We start from the raw sequence: 19009 nt of genomic DNA on the forward strand, positions 1-19009 counted from the left end.
TCCCTTTCCCAGTGCCCTCCTCCCATGCAGTGCCCCTCTGCTGAGCTGAGCAGAGCCTTTGCAGTAGTTTCTAACCATCTCCCCAAAGCAAACACCACTGATCTCTGTTTTAGGGAGTTTCCACCCCTCTCCATCCCAACAGAGCCAGAATGCTGGTTCAATGCAGACTTCAGGCTGCACCTGGGGAGGGTGGGCTGGAGGCAGGCATGGGCAGCTGGGCTCTGCCTCCTCTCTTCCTCCTGCCAGCCCTTGTTTTCTTGCTTCTTTCTGTCTCTCCTTTTCTCTCTCCTCCCTCCTCTTCCACCAAACCAGTGCAGGGGAAAGGAGTTGTTGTTCGGTACCCCAGCCCTGGTCTAACCCTGAGCCCAGACAGGAGGCCAGGGCTGGAGGAAGCTGTGCATCCAGTACAGGAGGAAAAAAGGGTGATAGAGGTAGATTTTAGGTCTTCCCACATCAGGTAGCCACCCCACCTTTCAACCCTGTGTGCAGGACACCCCAAAGCCTGCAGTACTGTAGCTGGGCATAGAACATCTCCAGAGAGTGGGAGTCCTCCCTGCCAGCCCCAGGACCTCCTTCAGCCTCAAAAGCCCCTTCAGCAAAAGTAACATCCATCCTGCATTGCCCTATGGGACCCGTTCCCTGCAACCCTTTTTAGCCCAGATCCCCTCTTCAGCCCAACTGCCCAGACCCTTGTGCCCCCCTCCATGCCGAACAGACTCCTGTGCCCTCTGCACTCTTGTAAGTCTCCCTCTTTCTTACCCCACCAAGACCCTCCTGTGCTCCCTTCCCTCCATCTCCCCCCTTTCCACAGGAGGAGAAAGAGGGGGAAACACCATCAGTAGCAGGACTCTCTTCATCTTGTACCCCCTCCCCACACAATGTGCACCTCCAAGTTTGGGGAGAGGGCCAATTAACAGATGCAGGGGTTGATAGGCAGGAGGGGCAAACCCTCAGTGTGTAGGGTAGAGCTTCGCCCACTGCTGGGCATACAGCCATGGCACCTTTTCCTTGTCACCTTTCCAGCCATTTCCTTTCCTGCCCTCTTGGCTCACCCCAGGTAGAGAAAATGAGGAGTTTTCCCTTGGGTGAGCCTTGGCCTGACCCTGCAGTATTTGCTGCCTCCAAAACAGGGCTGCTGCCAAATTTCAAAAGCACAGATCAGACCCCTGGGAGGAAGGTTTCCCCTACCAAGTCAGACTATTGCATTGATTTCAGGAGCCTCTGTGGTCCACAGGTTAGTGAAAAGCAAGTGCTCAGGACCTCTGCATTGAAGCCTGAGTGCAAACAGCCCAACTCCTGAGATGCTAACATTGTCCCGGGCTGCAACCCCAAAATAATTCAGATCATCTGGGATGTGTTTCTCCGTGATCAGGGACCACGGTGGCACTGCCAAGAAGGAATTAGGGTGAAAGTCTATGGAGAGGGGCACCTGTTGCAAGGGAGGAGGGAAAACACATCTTCTCCATTGTAGCCATTGACCCTCCTCACAGCCCCATGGTGTCCACATGGCTCATCCCCAGTCCTACCATCTCCCACCCTGCTGCCGGGCTCTGCCTTCCCAGACTGTAAACAGAGGAAGCTTTCACAGCAGCCATACAAATTCCCAGAAAATCTACAATTCAGGCAGCTAAACCCAATCCCAGGAGAGACTGAAAAATAAGAGATGAAGCCCATAGACCATCCTGCGCATCTGGGAAGAGATAAGAAGCCAAATGCATTTCCATATTCACCCCTTGGTTTCTCTCCTTGCTCTATTTAAAAGTTTTATCTCTGCATCTCCCCTCTTCTGCAAAAGCCTTTTTTTCTGGGGAGGAAAGGGTTAGGTAACTTGAAAGTCAGATCTGCTATTTGCAAACTGTGTTTCATCCGAGCTTCAAATCACTGCAGGCTCTGCCAGCAGATTCCTGAGTGTCTGTTAGACCTGACACTAATCAGCATGGAGTCCAAATGCATTTGCCTAAATTTTTTAGAAGTCAGGTCCCCACTCTTGACAGTGTTTTGCAGCCTGCAAAGCTCTGCAGTGAAAATCTCCCTGTGCCAGACTCCTGCCTGCCTCGGGGGCCAGATTTCAGGAACGCAGCCTGCTTAGGGGATGCAAAGCAATGCTTGCTTGCAACAAAAACCACAGGCATCAACCAAATATCCTATAAATTTCCAGAGAGGTCATCCTGATTAGCAGGAGGGGTTGCCTGCAAATTACTGTGAATGCCTTATATATCAGCTTTGGTAAGTGAAAGGTGCTTGCTTAGCTGAGACTCTGAAAGAGACCACTGGTTCACCTCTTCCTCACTGTAGGGCGGTGCCTGAGCAGCTCATGCTGTTTGCAAGGGGGCACAGCCCCTGCAAAGCCAAAGTCTATCCGACCTTCACACTGATGAGCCAGCCAGGGATCATCTTAACCTCTGGTCCAGACCGTGAAGAAACCTGTCTCTCCCGGCTGGAAGCAGGAGCCAGCGGTGCCTCCATAGCAACGAGATGATTAGGAGACAGGGCTTGACTGAGATCCAGTCCCTAATGGTGACTTCAGCACGTGGGATTCAGCCCAAGCCTCCTGCTCTCCACAAACGCAATTTTTCTCACGCTGGACACAGACCTGCTACTGAATGAAGATGCAGCGAGCACAAAATGCATCCCCCCTCACCGGCCTTCTCTGGGAAAAGCACCATAAAAGCCAACAAACTTTAACTAAGCAGACCCATTAATGGGACGCTGTGTTACGGTTGTTAGGTCTCAGAATGGATTTCCCCTGAATGCAGTCCCATCTGGAAGGTTTCACCATAAGGAACATAAACATATTTTTTCTCTTTCAACTAATCCTTGCTGAAGTGGGAATCTTTGCTTAGAGCAGAAGAAGTGAATAGACAAAACCCCCTCCACACCTGGATCTTTGGCTCAACATGTGTTGGACCTAGCAGGGAAGGAAGATGCAATGCACAGTTGACTGGCTGCTGCATTTCAGCAGAGAGATCCATCTTCTACACTTTAATCCAGAAAAATCCCAAGGGGATATATACCAGAGGCTGCAGCCTGCAGCTGGGGAAGTGATATTAAATGCATGAAAATACAGATTATTCCAGTGTTGGAGACCACGTTCCTATGGCACGCAGGCAAATTTGTCCTGATTCCCATGGTTGTTGCCACAGCTAGTGTCTAGGGAGCCTGGCTGTTTTCGTAATTTTGTGTGATGGGAGACATCCATGCCTGGTCCCATCCCTTGTCTCCAACTTGGAGTACATGCCACCCCTCCTGCCCTTTCCTTCCAGTCCTGTGCCTGGGAGATGTGTCTGGGAGAGAAGCTTTTTCTGGAGTAAAGCCTGGGGACAGCAGGTGAACATGGAGTACCTTGGGCTGTGCCTTGCCCGCATTTCTCAAGGACAAACCGAAGGGCAAAAATATTGTCTTCTTTGTGTGTGTGCCCCTGGCAGAAGGCAGTTGTTCATCCCAAGCAACTCACAGAAAGAGGCTGACAAGTTTGGTCTGAATGGTCCTTCTGCCTTGGTTACCTTGTGCAGGTGTTAGAGACGATGAAGCAGAGGGTTATGAAGAGATGTGAAGCACCGGCATGGCTCCTGCACCCTTGCGCCACTGCACAGAGCCCTGGTAATTTTTTCTACCTCCTTGCTGAGTATTTGCCATCCCACCTTGACATCCACTGGAGCAGGCACAGTTCAGAAACACAACCCGAGACAGACCTTCACAGTTTAAAAACAGGCAGGGACTGAATCACGTTACACCTGGCACCTGGGCTGTCCAAGGGGTTTAGGCATCCAGTTTGCACTGGTCCCAGTGAATTTTGGAGCCTGTAAGCCGTGGTGAGCTGTTTGGTGGTGCACCCTATCTTCCTGCAGTAATGGTAAACCAAGATGATCCGGGTCTGAGGCTCACGTCCCTGCTTGCTTTCTGCACATGTTTGTATGCCCCAAGCACACCCCACGCCCATCCTGGGGACGTAGGCAACATGGGACATGTGTGAGCAGGGAGGGATCAGGGCATCCCCTGACTGCCTACAACTGCCTTCACCCTCTGCCTGAATAGCCCCGCATGCTGATTCACCCTGTCCCACCAATATCTTCCAGACGGACATCTCCAAATTGCTGTGTCCCACTTTGCAACTGTGCCCCAGCATAGGGATTTCAGCTCTGCACAAGCAGGAGGAGCCCGTGAAATGCAGGCAGTACAGCAATGTGCCCTGCTTTGCAGAGTCTGTGCACTGCACAGAGTCCTCCCACACGGGAAGGGCAACCTCCCCGGTTGTGCATCCATCACCTTCCTCGGTTGTGCTGGTGACACAGGATTCTTGGTGCAGCAGCCTGGATCTGGCCAATGGAGGGCACTCTTAGACACACACACACACACACACACACACTCCATGGAAAAAAGAGGAAAAAAAATCAAAACAATGACTGCAGAAAGGGCATCCTTCCCCGCTGCTGCCTGTAGGACCTCTCCCAACACCCTCACCCTTATCTGCCCCCACTAGCTCAGCCGTGCCCCAACTCCCCTCTCTCTACCCACCGGCTCAGATGTGCTATCATCCAAGATTTACCTCCCTCTGCTTTTCCTTCTCCTGACCTTGGTACATGGCTGACATCCCAGCAGGGTGAAAACCACTCTCATCAAGCTAATCCTTCTTTCCTGGGGCTTCCCATTTCCCTTTAAGAAGTCCCCAGATATCAAACAAAATATCCCTTTTGCTGGAGGCAGAAAACTGCCTGGACCCAAAAATCTCAGTCCCTTGCCACTCTGAGAAAACATGGAAATGAGTATGCTCTGTCCTTATTCACAAGGAACTGCTAGCAGCAAAAAAAAAAAAAAAAAAAAAGCTGCAACCGCTTAGAAATTTTCTTTTTGCTACCGAGGCAAGTGAGCAAAGCATGGTGGAAATGCCTGGAGAAACACGGTGGCATCTGTGAACCGACAGCACACAGAGGAGTCAAACTCGGACCTGGCTCTCATTTGGCTGCAGTGGCTCTGCTGGGATGCAAGGAGAGGAGTTAGCCCTGAACAGCACCTAGAGAGGGATGGAGCTTGGACAGATTCTGGAGCAGCGCCTCTTCCATAAAATCAATGCTTAAAATCAGGTTTTTCCTTAGTATTATTTTTAATGATCCATTTTCCTTTTCTTCTGTTTTCTATGAGTATTTACTTGACTCTGGCTCTTACCAGCAACAGATTATCTATAGAAATTTGTGCTTATTTTCTGGCAAAGCAGAATCTAGTGAAAACTAGGACCTGAAAAAGCAAAAGGATGACTTGGTGGGTATTGCAGGACTGGGAAATCCTTTAGGTCTCACCCTAGCTTCAGTGCATATCCACTGTCTGGAGAGGCATTTCAGATGTGGACCATATCCTGGAAAGGCTGCTAAACCAGCTCCAGCTGGAGCTCCCCACGTCAGGCTCTGGCCTGGCCAGATCTACCTTTGGACCAAATGATGAGAGCTGAACTCAGACAAAACCCCTTTGGGAAGCAAAGGAAAGCAGACAAGAGTCAGATAGACAAGAGTCCAACCCTGCTCCCCTCCTGCTGTTTCATTTGCCAAAAGCATATTTCCGCATGGACTCCTCAGGACCCTGCATATTTGCTCCACCACTGTAGAGACTGATGAACTGCCCCATCTCAGTCTACTGAGTGCAGAGAAAGCCTGATTCTCACTTGCCTGCTGTGTTAATAAATTATATTTATACTTACTAACATCCTTCATCCCAAATTTCTCTCAGCTCTGACCTGGAAAGGCACCTACTTTAAAGGTGGACCCCAGCAGACATATAACAGCCTGCAGGAACAGCATGAATATGGTGGGAAATATTTGATCCTGTGATGGAGATTGGCTCGTGGGGACAGAATCGTGGTTCCATTTCGATTTTCAAAGGCTGGAAGAGGGGATTTGGGGAAAGGGAAGGCTGAGAGGTGATATATAGAAATGCATCATACTGGGATGCCCCAAGAGGCTTTCAACCACAACAAGGAAACTCCAAAGCCCCTGAGCCTCGGTTGAACCATCCCATCCCTGATCACCTTCAGCACTGACCAGAAGGGGAGACACTATCAGGGGGAGCCAGAGGCCAGATTTTAATCCTGGCTCCAGGATTTGTGCACACGCTCAATTAAGCATCTCTGCCAATTCATGCTTCAGTTTTCCCACCTGAAAAGATGGATGTAAGAAGCATCCTCTGCTTTTCTCTAGTGCTCTGTGATCTGAAAAGCTCCAGCAAAGTGTTGAAGATGGTGATTCATATCCAACCCACTAGGATTTCATCCCGAGACGAGATTAACAACCTTAAAGACTAAGGTCTCCACTCCAGATCAGGTTAATTGAAGATGAGCCCATTGCTAAAACTCTCAGGCAGGGCTGTAGGCAGGTCAGGCTCAGTTCCTGGCTCTTCATGTTTTTTTCAGTGAGTGGGATCAGGAGACAGCTGAGCAGAAAGACCTAAAATCTAGGACCTAGTAAATCTTTTGTAGAGAAAAGCCTGGCAGACAAGGAGGGCTAGATGTGCTCCATCTGGTCCCAGATGTGGCTGCCCGAAGGAAGTGGGCCTAGGGCTCTGCAGCACCTTCTGTTGGGTACAACACAGCCTCAGAGAGATGTCGTGTGTGTACTTGGTGTCTTTTAAACATCACCTCAGCCTGAGCTGCAGCTGTGGTTGTCCTCAGCTTTCCTCTATCTGGGTACAAAGTTATTGGCATGGCCTGTTGGGAGTACTACCAGGACTGGGCGTTTCTCAAGGACTGCATGATATAGGGATAGGTTAGATGCCATTGCATAGAAAAGTCAAGGAGCCTACGGGGTTCTTGGCAGAAGGCAGCTGATGCAGGTCGCCATAACGTTACATCTTTCTCTGCCTCAGTTTCCCATTAGCAAAGCAGGCTTAAACCCCATTTAACAGAGGTAAGGTACAGCCTACTGTGGGTTTAGGCTGGTCATTGCTCCACACTGTTCCCAGGCGTTTCCTCACCCCCAGGGGAATACACAACTCTTCTGATCCCAGTAAGGTCAGCCTTTCCTCCATGCCAGCATCACCCATACCCTCTGACTGCCCTAGCTTCCATCCATCCCCATCAGTGGTACCACCCGAGGAGCAATGCACATTGCCAGAAATACCCTGGATTCTACACCAGCAAATCCTAGAAAACTCCTGCTTCTCCTGTTGCCTTATTTCTGCCCATTAGTACTCCACGGCCAACCCTTTGGGGTCTTTTTCCCTATGCTCCCACCCTGCTCCTGGGTGTGAGGGTTACACAAGAGGGCCTCTGAGGGCAAGGTCATCCTAATGAGTGGCAGAAAGCAGGCAGGACCAGACCGTTTCCATCATTGTCCATTTGTACTGGGGACTGGGATGCGATTGATTGGAAATTCAGCTGGAGGTTAAAAGCACTGGTGTTATCTGGGGAGCTAAGTGTGAGCCCCCAGGGAGAGGGGATGTTTGGAGAGGGCTGTGTGTGCATGCTGAGGCTCAGACTTGTATGAGTGTGTGGGCAGAGCAATGGTTAATAAACCCAAAACTGGGCTTTGTGATTCACTGGGTTGCACACGCACAAGCCAGAGCTCAGTACATGTCCTGACATTGCTCACTTAACGCATCCCGCATAAATCATATGCACCAGGGCTCATTTTCTGGCCCCTGAGGCCAAGAGCTTTGACACAGCTCATGCCCATGTGGCTAAAGTACCAATATTCCAAAGCAGAATGGTACTGCCACAGTGTCTAATGCTCTCTCCTGAGCTGTGCTCAGGCACGGTCTGGGGTAGTGCTTGTTGGCTGAGGCCAAAACCTTGCCAGGAAGTGTCCTAAGACGTGTAGGCAGTGATGGGAGAGTGTTTTGGCCGTATCCTGGCCCTCTGGGGTTACTGGTGCAGAGATGGCTACAGAGGATAAAGGAAAGCTGGTGCCTTGTCCAAGGCACCAGGAGCTCTGCTCCTGCCCGGTCTGTCCAGACTCCCTGGGACTGAACAGCCGCTGGAGTCTGCCCCTTGCCTGCTCCATGGCAGCCTCGAGCTGGGCTGGCCAAAGGAAAGGAGGGAAAGGGGATGAACACCCAAGTAGCTGTTTTTGCAAACAGCTCCAGAGTAGGACCTGCACTAGCTCAAGTCCTAGTGCTTCTCCCAGCACCAGGAAAGTAGATTTCTACTTTGCTGTCCTCCAGCTCCTTACACGGCTGGGTATGATCAGCAACAGGGGATGACCACAACCAGAAGCCTTCGACCAGCCCTGGATGTATGGAAGTTTTAATGCATGCTCTTCTTCTGACTCCTTCCATGGATTTGTGCTCTCTCTCAATGACTGTGCCTCAGTTTCCCCATCTGACAAACAACACTGACACTACCCCAATGATGCAGATAGATGTCCTAGGCAGCAGCTGGGAAAAGAAGGAAAGACTACATCAGGGTACAACTTTACAGCAACCCTGAAGGTGCACCGTGCTCAGTTTTTGAATGCTGCAGTCTCAGCACAGTTAAAACTGGACTGGGAATGTTTCCGTTTTTGAGAACAGGAATTCAGCTCATAATTTTAGGCATTCAGTTACCAATGCCCAGTGAGGATGTCTTTAAATTACACACAGAAGGACTGTAAGATGGTATTGCTCAGATTTGCAATTTTCCTGTACCTCTCAGCAGGAGGAAGATGGAGATTCAGGCTGTGGCTATGAGAGACACCTGAAATAGAGGTCCTTTTAGTAAAACCAGAACTGTGACCATCCCTTGCTTTACCTTCACTCTCCACAGAATGAGCAGCACAAGAGAACTTGAACTACAGGACTGCGCTAGCTATGGGAGTGATTCTATCTGCTTCTATACAGTCTGAAATGAGGGGCTTTGAAGTCTTCTGATACCACACTAACATGGGTAAACAGGAACTTCCCAGTGGCATGGAAGGGCTAGAAATATCTGAGCTTGAGCAGAGTGTGGGAACTTTCTACCAAGTTGAGCACAGACCCTGAAGGTGGAGAGAATCAGGAACATACCCGATCCCCTTTAAAGTCCCAAGTTTCAGTGGTTTTGGATCCAGCCATGACCTTGAAGAAACAGAAGTCTGCAACCTGAACTTACAAAACAAAAGAATGATACATATGTGCATGTCTACAGTACCTTCTCTCCAAGGTCCTCAAGGGACATGGGTAGCAGCAGTGAATTAAGCCTCATGACGCAGAAAGCCATCCTTACTGACCCCAAAGGCTGAACGCAAACAAAAGGAAGTACTTTTTCACACAGCTTGTAATTCAATTGGGGACCTCATTGCCACAGGATGCTGTGGAGGCTAAAGGTATAAAAGAGTGCCAAAATGGATTAGAGAATTTGTAGAGGACAAGTCCATCAGTTGCTATTAAACACAACGGTCTGGATGCAACTGCCAGTCTCAGAAGTGTCTACTCTTCTTTGCCTTTCCTTCAGTCTTTCATTATGCATCCAGATAGACTTGGATGACTCTGGGTTGGGGCAATCCTCAATATCAATACAGCCTGGCAGGTGAGTGGGTTGAGAGCAGCCCTGAGAAGAAGGACTTGGGGATACTGGTGGATAAAAATTGGACATGAGCCAGCAATGTGCGCTTGCAGCCCAGAAAGCCAAGCATATTTTGGGTTGCATCAAAAGAAGCATGGCCAGCAGGTCGAGGGAGGGGATTCTCACCCTCTACTCCACTCTTGTGAGACCCCATCTGGAGTACTGCACCCAGCTCTGGGGTCCCCAGCACAAGACAGACATGGACCTGTTGGAGTGGGTCCAGAGGAGGCCATGGAAATGGTCAGAGGGCTGGAACACCTCTAATATGAAGAAAGGCTGAGACAGTTAGGGCTGTTCAGCCTGGAGAAGAGAAGGCTCCGTGGAGACCTAATTATAGTCTTTCAATATATAAAGGGGGCTTATAAGAAAGATGGAGAGAATCTTTTTACCAAGGCCTGTAGTGACAGGACAAGGGGTAATGGTTTTAAACTGAAGGAGGGTAGGTTTAGACTGGCCATGAGGAAGAAATTTTTTATGATGAGGGTGGTGAGACAGGTGGACCAGGTTGCCCAGAAAAGTTATGGCTGCCCCATCCCTGAAGATGTTCAAAGTCAGGTTGGACAGGGCTTTGAGCAACCTGATCTAGTGAGAGATGTCCTTGCCCACGGTGGGGGGAGTAGAATAGGTGGTCTTTAAAGGTCCCTTCCAAACCAAACCGCTGTATGATTCTATGATTCTATGACCTTTGCTCCTTCCCTAAATAACCATTCTTACATTTATTATAGAGAGGTGCAGGGATATTAGTAACCACCCCTAAGCCATAAGATGTATGTCCATACCACTAAACAAACAATGGCCAGAGCCTGAAACTAAATGGAGTGTCACAGGTCTCATCCATGCCACTAAGCTCCCCTACCAAAATGGGTTGGCCTGATCCATGCCCTCCTGTTCAGTCTGCTATGTCCTGCATAGTTCCATTGCACTGCTTGGGAGAGCAGTCGTTGGGATGGTCATCTGCCCTGACCTACACCTTTCTGGAGCGTCATGCCCACATCCATGCAGTGCCATGCCTGAGCTAACCATGCTGGACAGCAGAGGGTGGCTGCCTGCTCTGCTCCCTGGAGACCTTCCCTTTTCCTTGCAGACTCCTCAGGGCAGAGACTGCCTTCTAGGCTCCCTTACAACAAATCCCAAGATGCTCAAATGTAGACAGGCTGGCAGAGGGATGCAATGATAGCACAGGCGCTAACGAGCTGGATTATTCCTTGCATCTCATCTATCAGCCTCATGACAAGCAGTTCAGGATTTGCATAAACAAGACAGATGTACGCTTTTCCCCTTTTCAGTCTTTCTCTCCAGGAACCCTTGAGCAATGTGAGGTGGGAGGGAAGATAGTTTACTGGTAAGGGGAAAACATGGGGGTTATTGGGAAGCAAAGGACTTCTCTCTTCTCACTGTCTTGGGCTTTGTTTAATCACAGGAGATGATGGAGGATGTTATGGAGTGATTTGTGCAGCATTGAGAATGTGCTGGTTTGGGGCTGGCGTTAGTTAGCTGTCTGTGTGCAGCCTTGATGAAGATGAAGGATTGAAGGAGGATGGTTTATATTTATTCTGAGAAGGGTTCAGGTGATGCTTCATCACAGGGATGACAGCAGAGTCTGTGATTTTCACATGCTCCTTCATTTGTATGGGTTTTCCCTTCTGGCTCGGAGAACAGGCAGACAGCACTGGAGTGAGGAGCTGGAGGGGAGCTGGAGGTCTGCAGACAACAGGCAGGGCTTAGATTTAGGTTTCTAGCCAGGACCTAGGAGGGGACCTGAGCTACAGAGCCACGTGCAGGCAATTCTTCTGCTTCCCATTTCCTCCAGAGAAAGATTTTGAGACTGTTCCTCCTGCTTCCAGCCCAGCACTGTTTAGAGAAACCTCACCGTAATGTAGCAGCATGCACAGACTCATGTGTTCCCGAGCAGCCCTGCAATGTCAGACCCGCGTGTGCAGCCCAGAGGCCAGCTTCAGTAAGCTGGGAAATGCAGGAGAGACGAGCAGTCCTTCTAGGAAGGTGCCAGGAGATGAGGATCATGGCCTTTTTTGCCGAGAGGGTAGGTTGACCCAACACAGGGGGACACAGTGGATGTCCTCAGATCACTACCTGGAGGGCCTGCCACATCTCCACATTCAGTGGCGGACACAGGTTGGTTGGGAAGGAAAGCCCCCACCTCGTGCGTGCGAGACACAATGAGCAGATGGCCTTCCTTTTGTTCCTAAAGAACAGAAATTCACACGCCAGCTAAATGCTAATTTGCCCTTTTGCTGTCTGTCTCCACAGGCTATGTCTATACTACTGAACGAAACAGAGCAGGGGCTGTTCTTTGGCTCTGGGGCCAAGCACGGCACAGCTTGCAGCCACACACCTCAGCTCTCCTCCCCTGTGAAACAGGCTGGCCACATCCCACAGACCTGTGGGAGAGTGTCCCTTGGCTCAGCCATCTACCAGACTGTGTCCTGGCACCATCTTGGGCCAAAACTGCACCAGGGAGCATGCAAGTAATTAAATAGTCTGGATGATCACGGGACTACACTCATGCCTGTATTTAATCCCTCATTTATTTATGAGTATAGACATAGCCTCAGAGGGAGTGACTGGACATGAACAGCAAAGGGTTGGGCCTCTTGGGTTTCACCGGAAAAACTGAGAGGTGGTAGAGATCTCGCCATGGGGAGTGAATCCAGGTATCACCTTTGTTGGTTCAAGTGGACCTTTGGAGTCACATCAATGGGGGAGCTTGTCTCTGTCTTACCCAGCTCTGCACATAAATCGGGAACTTTGGCCTCGAGAGAAGACTGAACCCTACCAGCCCCACCACGGCTGATTAGAGCACTCCCCTCATCACTCAGCACGCCTGACCCCAACAGCCAGATAAGGAAAGGTACCAATCCAGCTCCTCCTTTTTGTCAGGGCTGCCCATTGGCATCTCACAAAGGGCCAGTAAAGGTGGATAGGATGGGTTGATCCTGGTTAGGCGAGCAGAAGCATAATGTTTGCTGCTGACACTTCATGCGAACTGGATTGCTGCTTTTTCTCTCTCCTTCTCCCTCCTTCCCTTCTTCTCTTTTGCCTTTGCAAAGTGAGACAGCGTGGGGATGAATCGCCTGATTGTGTGCTCCTCTTTCCCCCACCACGCCGCACCAGCAGCAGGGTTGGGGGATGGAAAAGGAGCCCAGCTGCTTCTTGTGGGCTGTTCTCTCTCCACCCACCAGGCACTTTAAATCAGACACAAATTAACACCAACTCCTGGCATCCTTTATTAATCGGATTGGCTCAGTGTTAGTTTGCTTTGCTTTTATCTTCTATTTTAATATTTCTTTTTTTTTTTCCCAAGCCCACCTTCCTGAAGAGCATACCTAACAATAACAGCAATGCACTGGAGAGCAGAGTTGCCTCCTGAGCTGTTCCAGGTAGTGATCATCTCTGGTTTCTCAAGCTTTAAACGAAACACCATGCCCCAGTAGGGGACAGCAATCTCTTGAATCTCTCCTATTTCAGCAATCTCTTCTATCCATACTGCTCCCTGAGCATCGTTCAAGGAGAAACTCCATGCACACAGTCACGAACATGCTGAAATGCAGCCACCTTTAGGGTACTGTGCATCTGTCATTTATCATCTGATAAGAAAGTTATGTAAGATCTTTTCTCCTAGCATAGGAAATTGAGCTAGCTAAAATTTGACTGCCCGATGTGGGACATAGTGGAGGGGAAAAGCTGACTCCTGTGTAGCCACAAGTGACCACTGTCTCCAGAGGCTCCACAGTGACTTAAACAGACACCCTGGGAAACACACCCTGGGAAAGTTGGTACCAACAGGGTCACTGACCCTTACCATGACAAAAGTCTAAAGAATAGCCATCACTGATGGAGGCACACACATGACTTCGTGACAAAGTACTAAGAAAGGGCTGCCAAGACTGGACCTTCAGGAGCAAGGATGAGAATGATTATAAGCACTCACTAACTTCCTTTGCTGCTCCCAGCTTTCAGAGACAGGAATGCTGGAACATATGTCCGTCAAAGCCTTCTGTCTACTCAGTCTTCCCAGCTTTGCAAATCCTCTGGTCTTAGTGTGCCCTGCCCCTCTTATACCCCTGGCTTGTCAGTCTCCGTCAGCAATATGCATGATGGAGGCAAGATATAAGGAGCAACTTATGGGTTTACTGCTGGAAGGACCATGCTTAACTGGGGAATTGGCTGGTTCCTCCCTGCTATCTGTAGGGCCATGTTTGCCAAGCCACTCCATCCAGCATGCACTCTTCAGCAACTGTCAAACCTTTTGTGGATTTCTGTCTCTGCAATATTCGTTTCTTAGCAACTCTGCTTTTAGCAAAAACAAAATGTCTCTGTCTGTGGCATGCTATTTTGAGCAGAAATGGTGCTGTTTCAGGTCCACGCTAGTCAGAGGGACCCTGGTGAAAATGGTCCTGTCCGCCCACTCACTTCTAACAGCACTGGGTGAAATTCTTATTTGTTTCCTTGCCGTTTCACCTGCCGCAGGGAAAGCACGGACACGGATTGTGGCAAACAGCTAATACTGCTACATTGCTCTTCTACGGTCCTTGCCATTCTGGGGATCTTGAAGCATATTGTATAACTCAGGTAATAAAGGTACAAGTCAGCAGCAAATTTTACAGCAGAACAGGGTTTCAGCAAGAAAATACAGTTATGTGAACCCGGTGCACTTTATTGGAAATGTCTCTGGTCTTGCCAACTTTGATTGAATCCAGCTCTACAAGAAGCTTTCCCAGCACATCCAGCTTAAGAGAAAGACCACTGAACTTGGAGGCTCAACCACAGACCTTGTAAAAAGTTCGGCAACAGCAATTTCTACCGTTGACCAAAAATGAATGGCAGGAACATGAAGGTCAGTGTGTCATTGCAGGATCCATATTTTTCATTTTTTCTTTTCAGTGATAGTATTGTCAGTTTCATTCCCACCAAAATGATACAAAGCCAGTCTCTGTCTAGTGGAAACTGGAATGACTAGTCAGCTCTACTTACAACCCCTCTGTGAGGTACATCTTATCCTCCTTCTTGAGTTACGATTAAGGGTAAGGACACACAAACTCATGTTAAACAGCATCAGCACATCTTGAGATTATGATTTAGGAGTTCTGATTGATTGGAAACTAATACCAATTAAAAACCAACCAGGCAGAAATGCTGCCTCACTTTACAGGCTCACTTTACAGGAAAGAGCTGGATGAAATGAGAGCCCAGAAAAACAAATGGGAAAAGCACCTCAGCCCTCTGGCTAAAGACATTTAGCATCATGGTAGGGGAGATGGATAAATAGAAAGTGGGACTTTTACAAGGTGAAAATCAGCTGTGCTTGAAACATAACTACAGACATCAACTCTCCCACCCAACACATAATTTCTCTACATTGCATTCACAGTTTAAGTTTAGCTATGCACATCACCCTGAACATACCCTACACCTCTGAACTGCTCAGAATATTTAGGACAGGATAGAGACCTCACCTCACCAACTCAGCCTAACCCTGGTAGAAGGCTCCCTTAGTTATCTTCTCCATCTCTCCATGCCCATGGGAACAGCTGATCCCCTGGAGTATACTTTGCAGCATTTTATCCACTTTGCAAGTGACTCAAGTAATGATGATTTTCTATATGAATCCAAAACTCTCAAAAAGCTGGTTAAAAAACAGGGAAGATAAGAAGAAAAAAAAAGACTTGAATTTTAAAGATCTGTAACTGGCAAAACTGTAGATGCAGGATGCGAAAAGAGGAAAGGGGATGACATGAAGATGCTCAGCAACTCCAGAATTAATATCTTGAGGCCATCATCTCTCAGGAGGCCTCTAGTAATCAGTGGAGTTAGACACTGAACTCAAACAATGTGGGAACTAACTTGTATAGTTTGTAGCCATTTTCTTTGGAAATAAGTACCATCCGTCTTTGATTACAGATCCAAAGTTATTTACTGAATCTGAGAAGCCTCACTGACGTCAGTGGGGCCAGGAATCCATCTCTTTATTCCTGAGTTCAATGCCTACATATTGTTTTCATGCAGCTGTAAAGACCTCTTTTATGCATCTTCTTGATTTTTCTCTCGCTCATTCATCCTGATTCATCTTCCTCTGCTTGGAGCTCCTTGAATATCCTGTAAGAAGCCCACACACTCAGACACATTCTTGCCCAAGCCTACATTGCAGTATATTTGTCCAACTAATTTTTACTGAAATAAAGTTCCTGCTTTGTGAAATTGCCAAGAGCAATTGTTTTGGTGAATCATAAATACTGCAGAAAGTAAATGTTGGTTCAGGTTGGTTGTTTCTGCTTTTGGCAGACCAAGCTGTAAGAGTACATACATTCCTCAAGAAACTGAGATTTTAATTCAGTAAATAAACTACAATGGCAATGGCTATTCATTAGGAGACCCCTACATTTTGACCTGAGAAAAGCCCACATATCTGAAAACCTGTCTGCTAATGTGATCAGGAAAGACTCCTTTAATCTTAGCCTCTTTGGCATTGGTTTGGTGAGGCAGCTTAAAAGTTGTATAGATCAAAGAGTCTTGACGCCATCGGGCAGTGACCAGATCTTGGAGAGCAAACCTTGTTTGGGAGAGCAGGATCTCCAGCTGTCTCCCGTGCCTGAGATGAAGGACTAATGGATACATCTGATATAAGGTGGAGCCCTTCGGCAAGCACTCTGGGAGGTGAATCTGCAGCACATCATGACCTTGTCCCTGCCAAGGATCACCATAGCTGTGGCAGGGGCGGTGGAGCAGGGTAGGGGAGCAGGCTTGCATCCCTACCTCTCTGGTCATCGCACTCACCTCACCTGCCAACCAGCCTCTCCAGGCCACTGAATGACCCAGGGGAGGATGCAGGAAGATCCCAAAGCCAGAAAGAGAAGGTAATGTAGATTGTGCCACTATAACTTGTGGGTTGAACTAGAATATAGAAAGATACTGTGCATTTTATCTGAAGCCTTTTTAAGGAAAAGTGCATAAGTTGCCCCAAGACTTGAGAAAATTGGGATTTTCAGTCTGGCTGAAAAGTGATGTAATGCTCTTACCACTAAGTTTTGATGTTTAAGATGTAGGCAGCACCACCTGGAAGATACTCAGAAAGGGATACCTTGAACTATCCTTAGATGACTAAAAGACAGAGGTACAAATCTGAGCTGACCACTTGAGGGTCCTTGAGCTGTCCACAGAATTTTGTCCAGGATTTTAGACAAGCCACTGTTGTCCAAAAATCTCAGTGCCTTGGTTAGTCCTGCACCAGCAGACAAGCTTTGATGGGCACATTTGTGAACAACTACTGTCCCCATGCCCTTGGGAAGAGGGATAAGTTGCCATGAACAAATTCATCAGCAGCACTGCTCAGTGAAGACAATTCATGGGAAGACAGAAACTGGACCCCAAAATAGAGATCCAGACCCCGCGCCAGGACCACGTGCCAGAAATCTTGTTATTGAGCTAGAGTCCTTTACTAGATCTCAGTCTAGGTCTGTTCCCTAGTACCAGTGGAAGATAGCTATCTTCTTAAGCAGATACCAATTAAAAGGCCCTCTAAGCTGTACTTTAATACAAATAACGTATAAAGCTAACACTATCATATTTCATAATATGGTGACTGTAATTCCACTCTTGTTAAAGAGCAATTGCAGTGTAATTATGATAAGTATGTTCTCTGACATACTTTAATATCACAAATACAAATGTAATATAATTATACTCCATTACAACATATATTAGTATCACAATATAATTTTACGTTAATGTAATAATATAATTGTTAATTATGGGTCATATTACATGTATTAGTATTTTACATATGTGCACACACGGACACACACCCTCATGTCTTGCAAAAAAAGGGACTAAATGGTTCACGGTATGGCTGAGAATAAATACTGTAAATATCACTGCAGTGGTGTATATTCATTTCAGGTAGCATAGGGACACCAGAGAGCTAACACAAACCATTCACTCTTGCAGTTAATGTTCTTATTATATCAACAGAAATAATTATTGATTGAGAAAAAAAACCCACAGTGTAATTACATTTTAATTGCAATATAATCCTACTGTAATTACACTTTTTTCTATTATTTGGCTTGGCCAATAACAATCAGATTACAATTTTAAAAGATTGTACTATTGTGTAATATTACACAGCCTCCCAAGAGAAGAGGATTCACCATTCATCAATTATTTCAACCTAAACCTGGATCAGTGTTGAAAAATTAACTATAAACAGCAACATTGCTGAGTAGCCCTCCTGAACTCTTCATGTCTCTGGTATCTCCAAATCACTGGCACTCAAAGAATCTGAAAAAAATACTGAATGGGAAGATGTGGTGCCAAAAGATAGGTCCTTACTCTCAGTTTAGCATCTTCTGTCAGCTTTTAAGGAGGCCTCTTTCCTCTCTATTTGAAAATGCTATAGTGTTTAGAGTGGAAGAGGACTATTATTCTATCTAATTCTGCATTTTCTCCCCAAAATCCCACTTGATTCAGGAGAGCTGCCTACCCAGAAAGCATGAGAAAGAAGGTTATTCATGCTGATCCCACCTTACTCAAGATACAATGCCATGAGCACCCCTGGGTCCCTCTGAAGTCAGTGATAATGGAAGATGTTACTCCACAGAAGCTCTGAAGAGAGTTATGTTATTATTCTCAGAAACAAGAAAGGGTTGGGAGACCTCATAGATGACAACAGACAATTATCTCATCATCAGCCTCAAAGCATTTTTCAGTTTAAAGCACTGGGATGAACAATTAGTATCCTCCCTTCCTCCATTTCCCCTCTTATTTCCTATTCATTAAAAAAAAATAATAAAAATCAACTCAATGAAAAAGTTGGGAAGGGAATGAAATCCTGTGTGCTTCCCGGAAACTCTGGATGATATGGTAGCCATGGCAACAAGCAGTTCAAGAGAACTCCTTTACCTTTGATTTTTCCATTTTTGTCTTAATGTTTACATGAAATAATGTAATTTTTGTCCCCAGTCCATCTCCTGTATAGGCCAGTGATTACTGGTGAAAATGCTTTGTACAGTTTCTCATGAACTGTTCTCCCTCTTGTTCATTACTCGCATGAGGGCATGACCCAGTCCCAGATGAAACCAGGTTGACCATGAAGTTTTCATGGACCTTTATTACAACCCCCCAAAAAAAACCAGGAGAGGAGGTTGGGAGATGGGTTGGAGACACATCCTGAACTGACCGAGCAGCACTTAACAGTTAAACACTGGGACTCATTGCCACAGCATGACCTAGAATCCAAATGTTCTGGTGGGCTCCAGGAGGGATCACAAAGGGATCACATCCATCCATGGTTACAGAATATATTTCTTCATACACAGTTTCCAGCTCAGAAAAAAATAATAATCCTTAATTCAGTGACTGCTGGAAGTAAGGAGTGTGCATCAAAGATGGGATTACTTTACACTTACTCCTTTTTGCTTTATTCTTCTCATAGGCATCTGCTATTGGGACTAACTCCATAGACCATTGATCTCACCGAGCATGGGTGTTAAG

The 19009-nt window shown here is 47.3% G+C and overlaps 1 protein-coding gene across 1 annotated transcript in view; it reads right to left on the bottom strand.

The window, feature by feature from the left end:
- The window catches only part of ADGRB1 (adhesion G protein-coupled receptor B1), a 278797-nt gene that overhangs the window by 202759 nt on the left and 57029 nt on the right, over positions 1-19009 (bottom strand). The gene's annotated exons all lie outside the window — the stretch shown is intronic.

Source organism: Ciconia boyciana, chromosome 2, assembly GCF_034638445.1.
Source record: "Ciconia boyciana chromosome 2, ASM3463844v1, whole genome shotgun sequence".
Lineage (NCBI taxonomy): Eukaryota > Metazoa > Chordata > Aves > Ciconiiformes > Ciconiidae > Ciconia > Ciconia boyciana.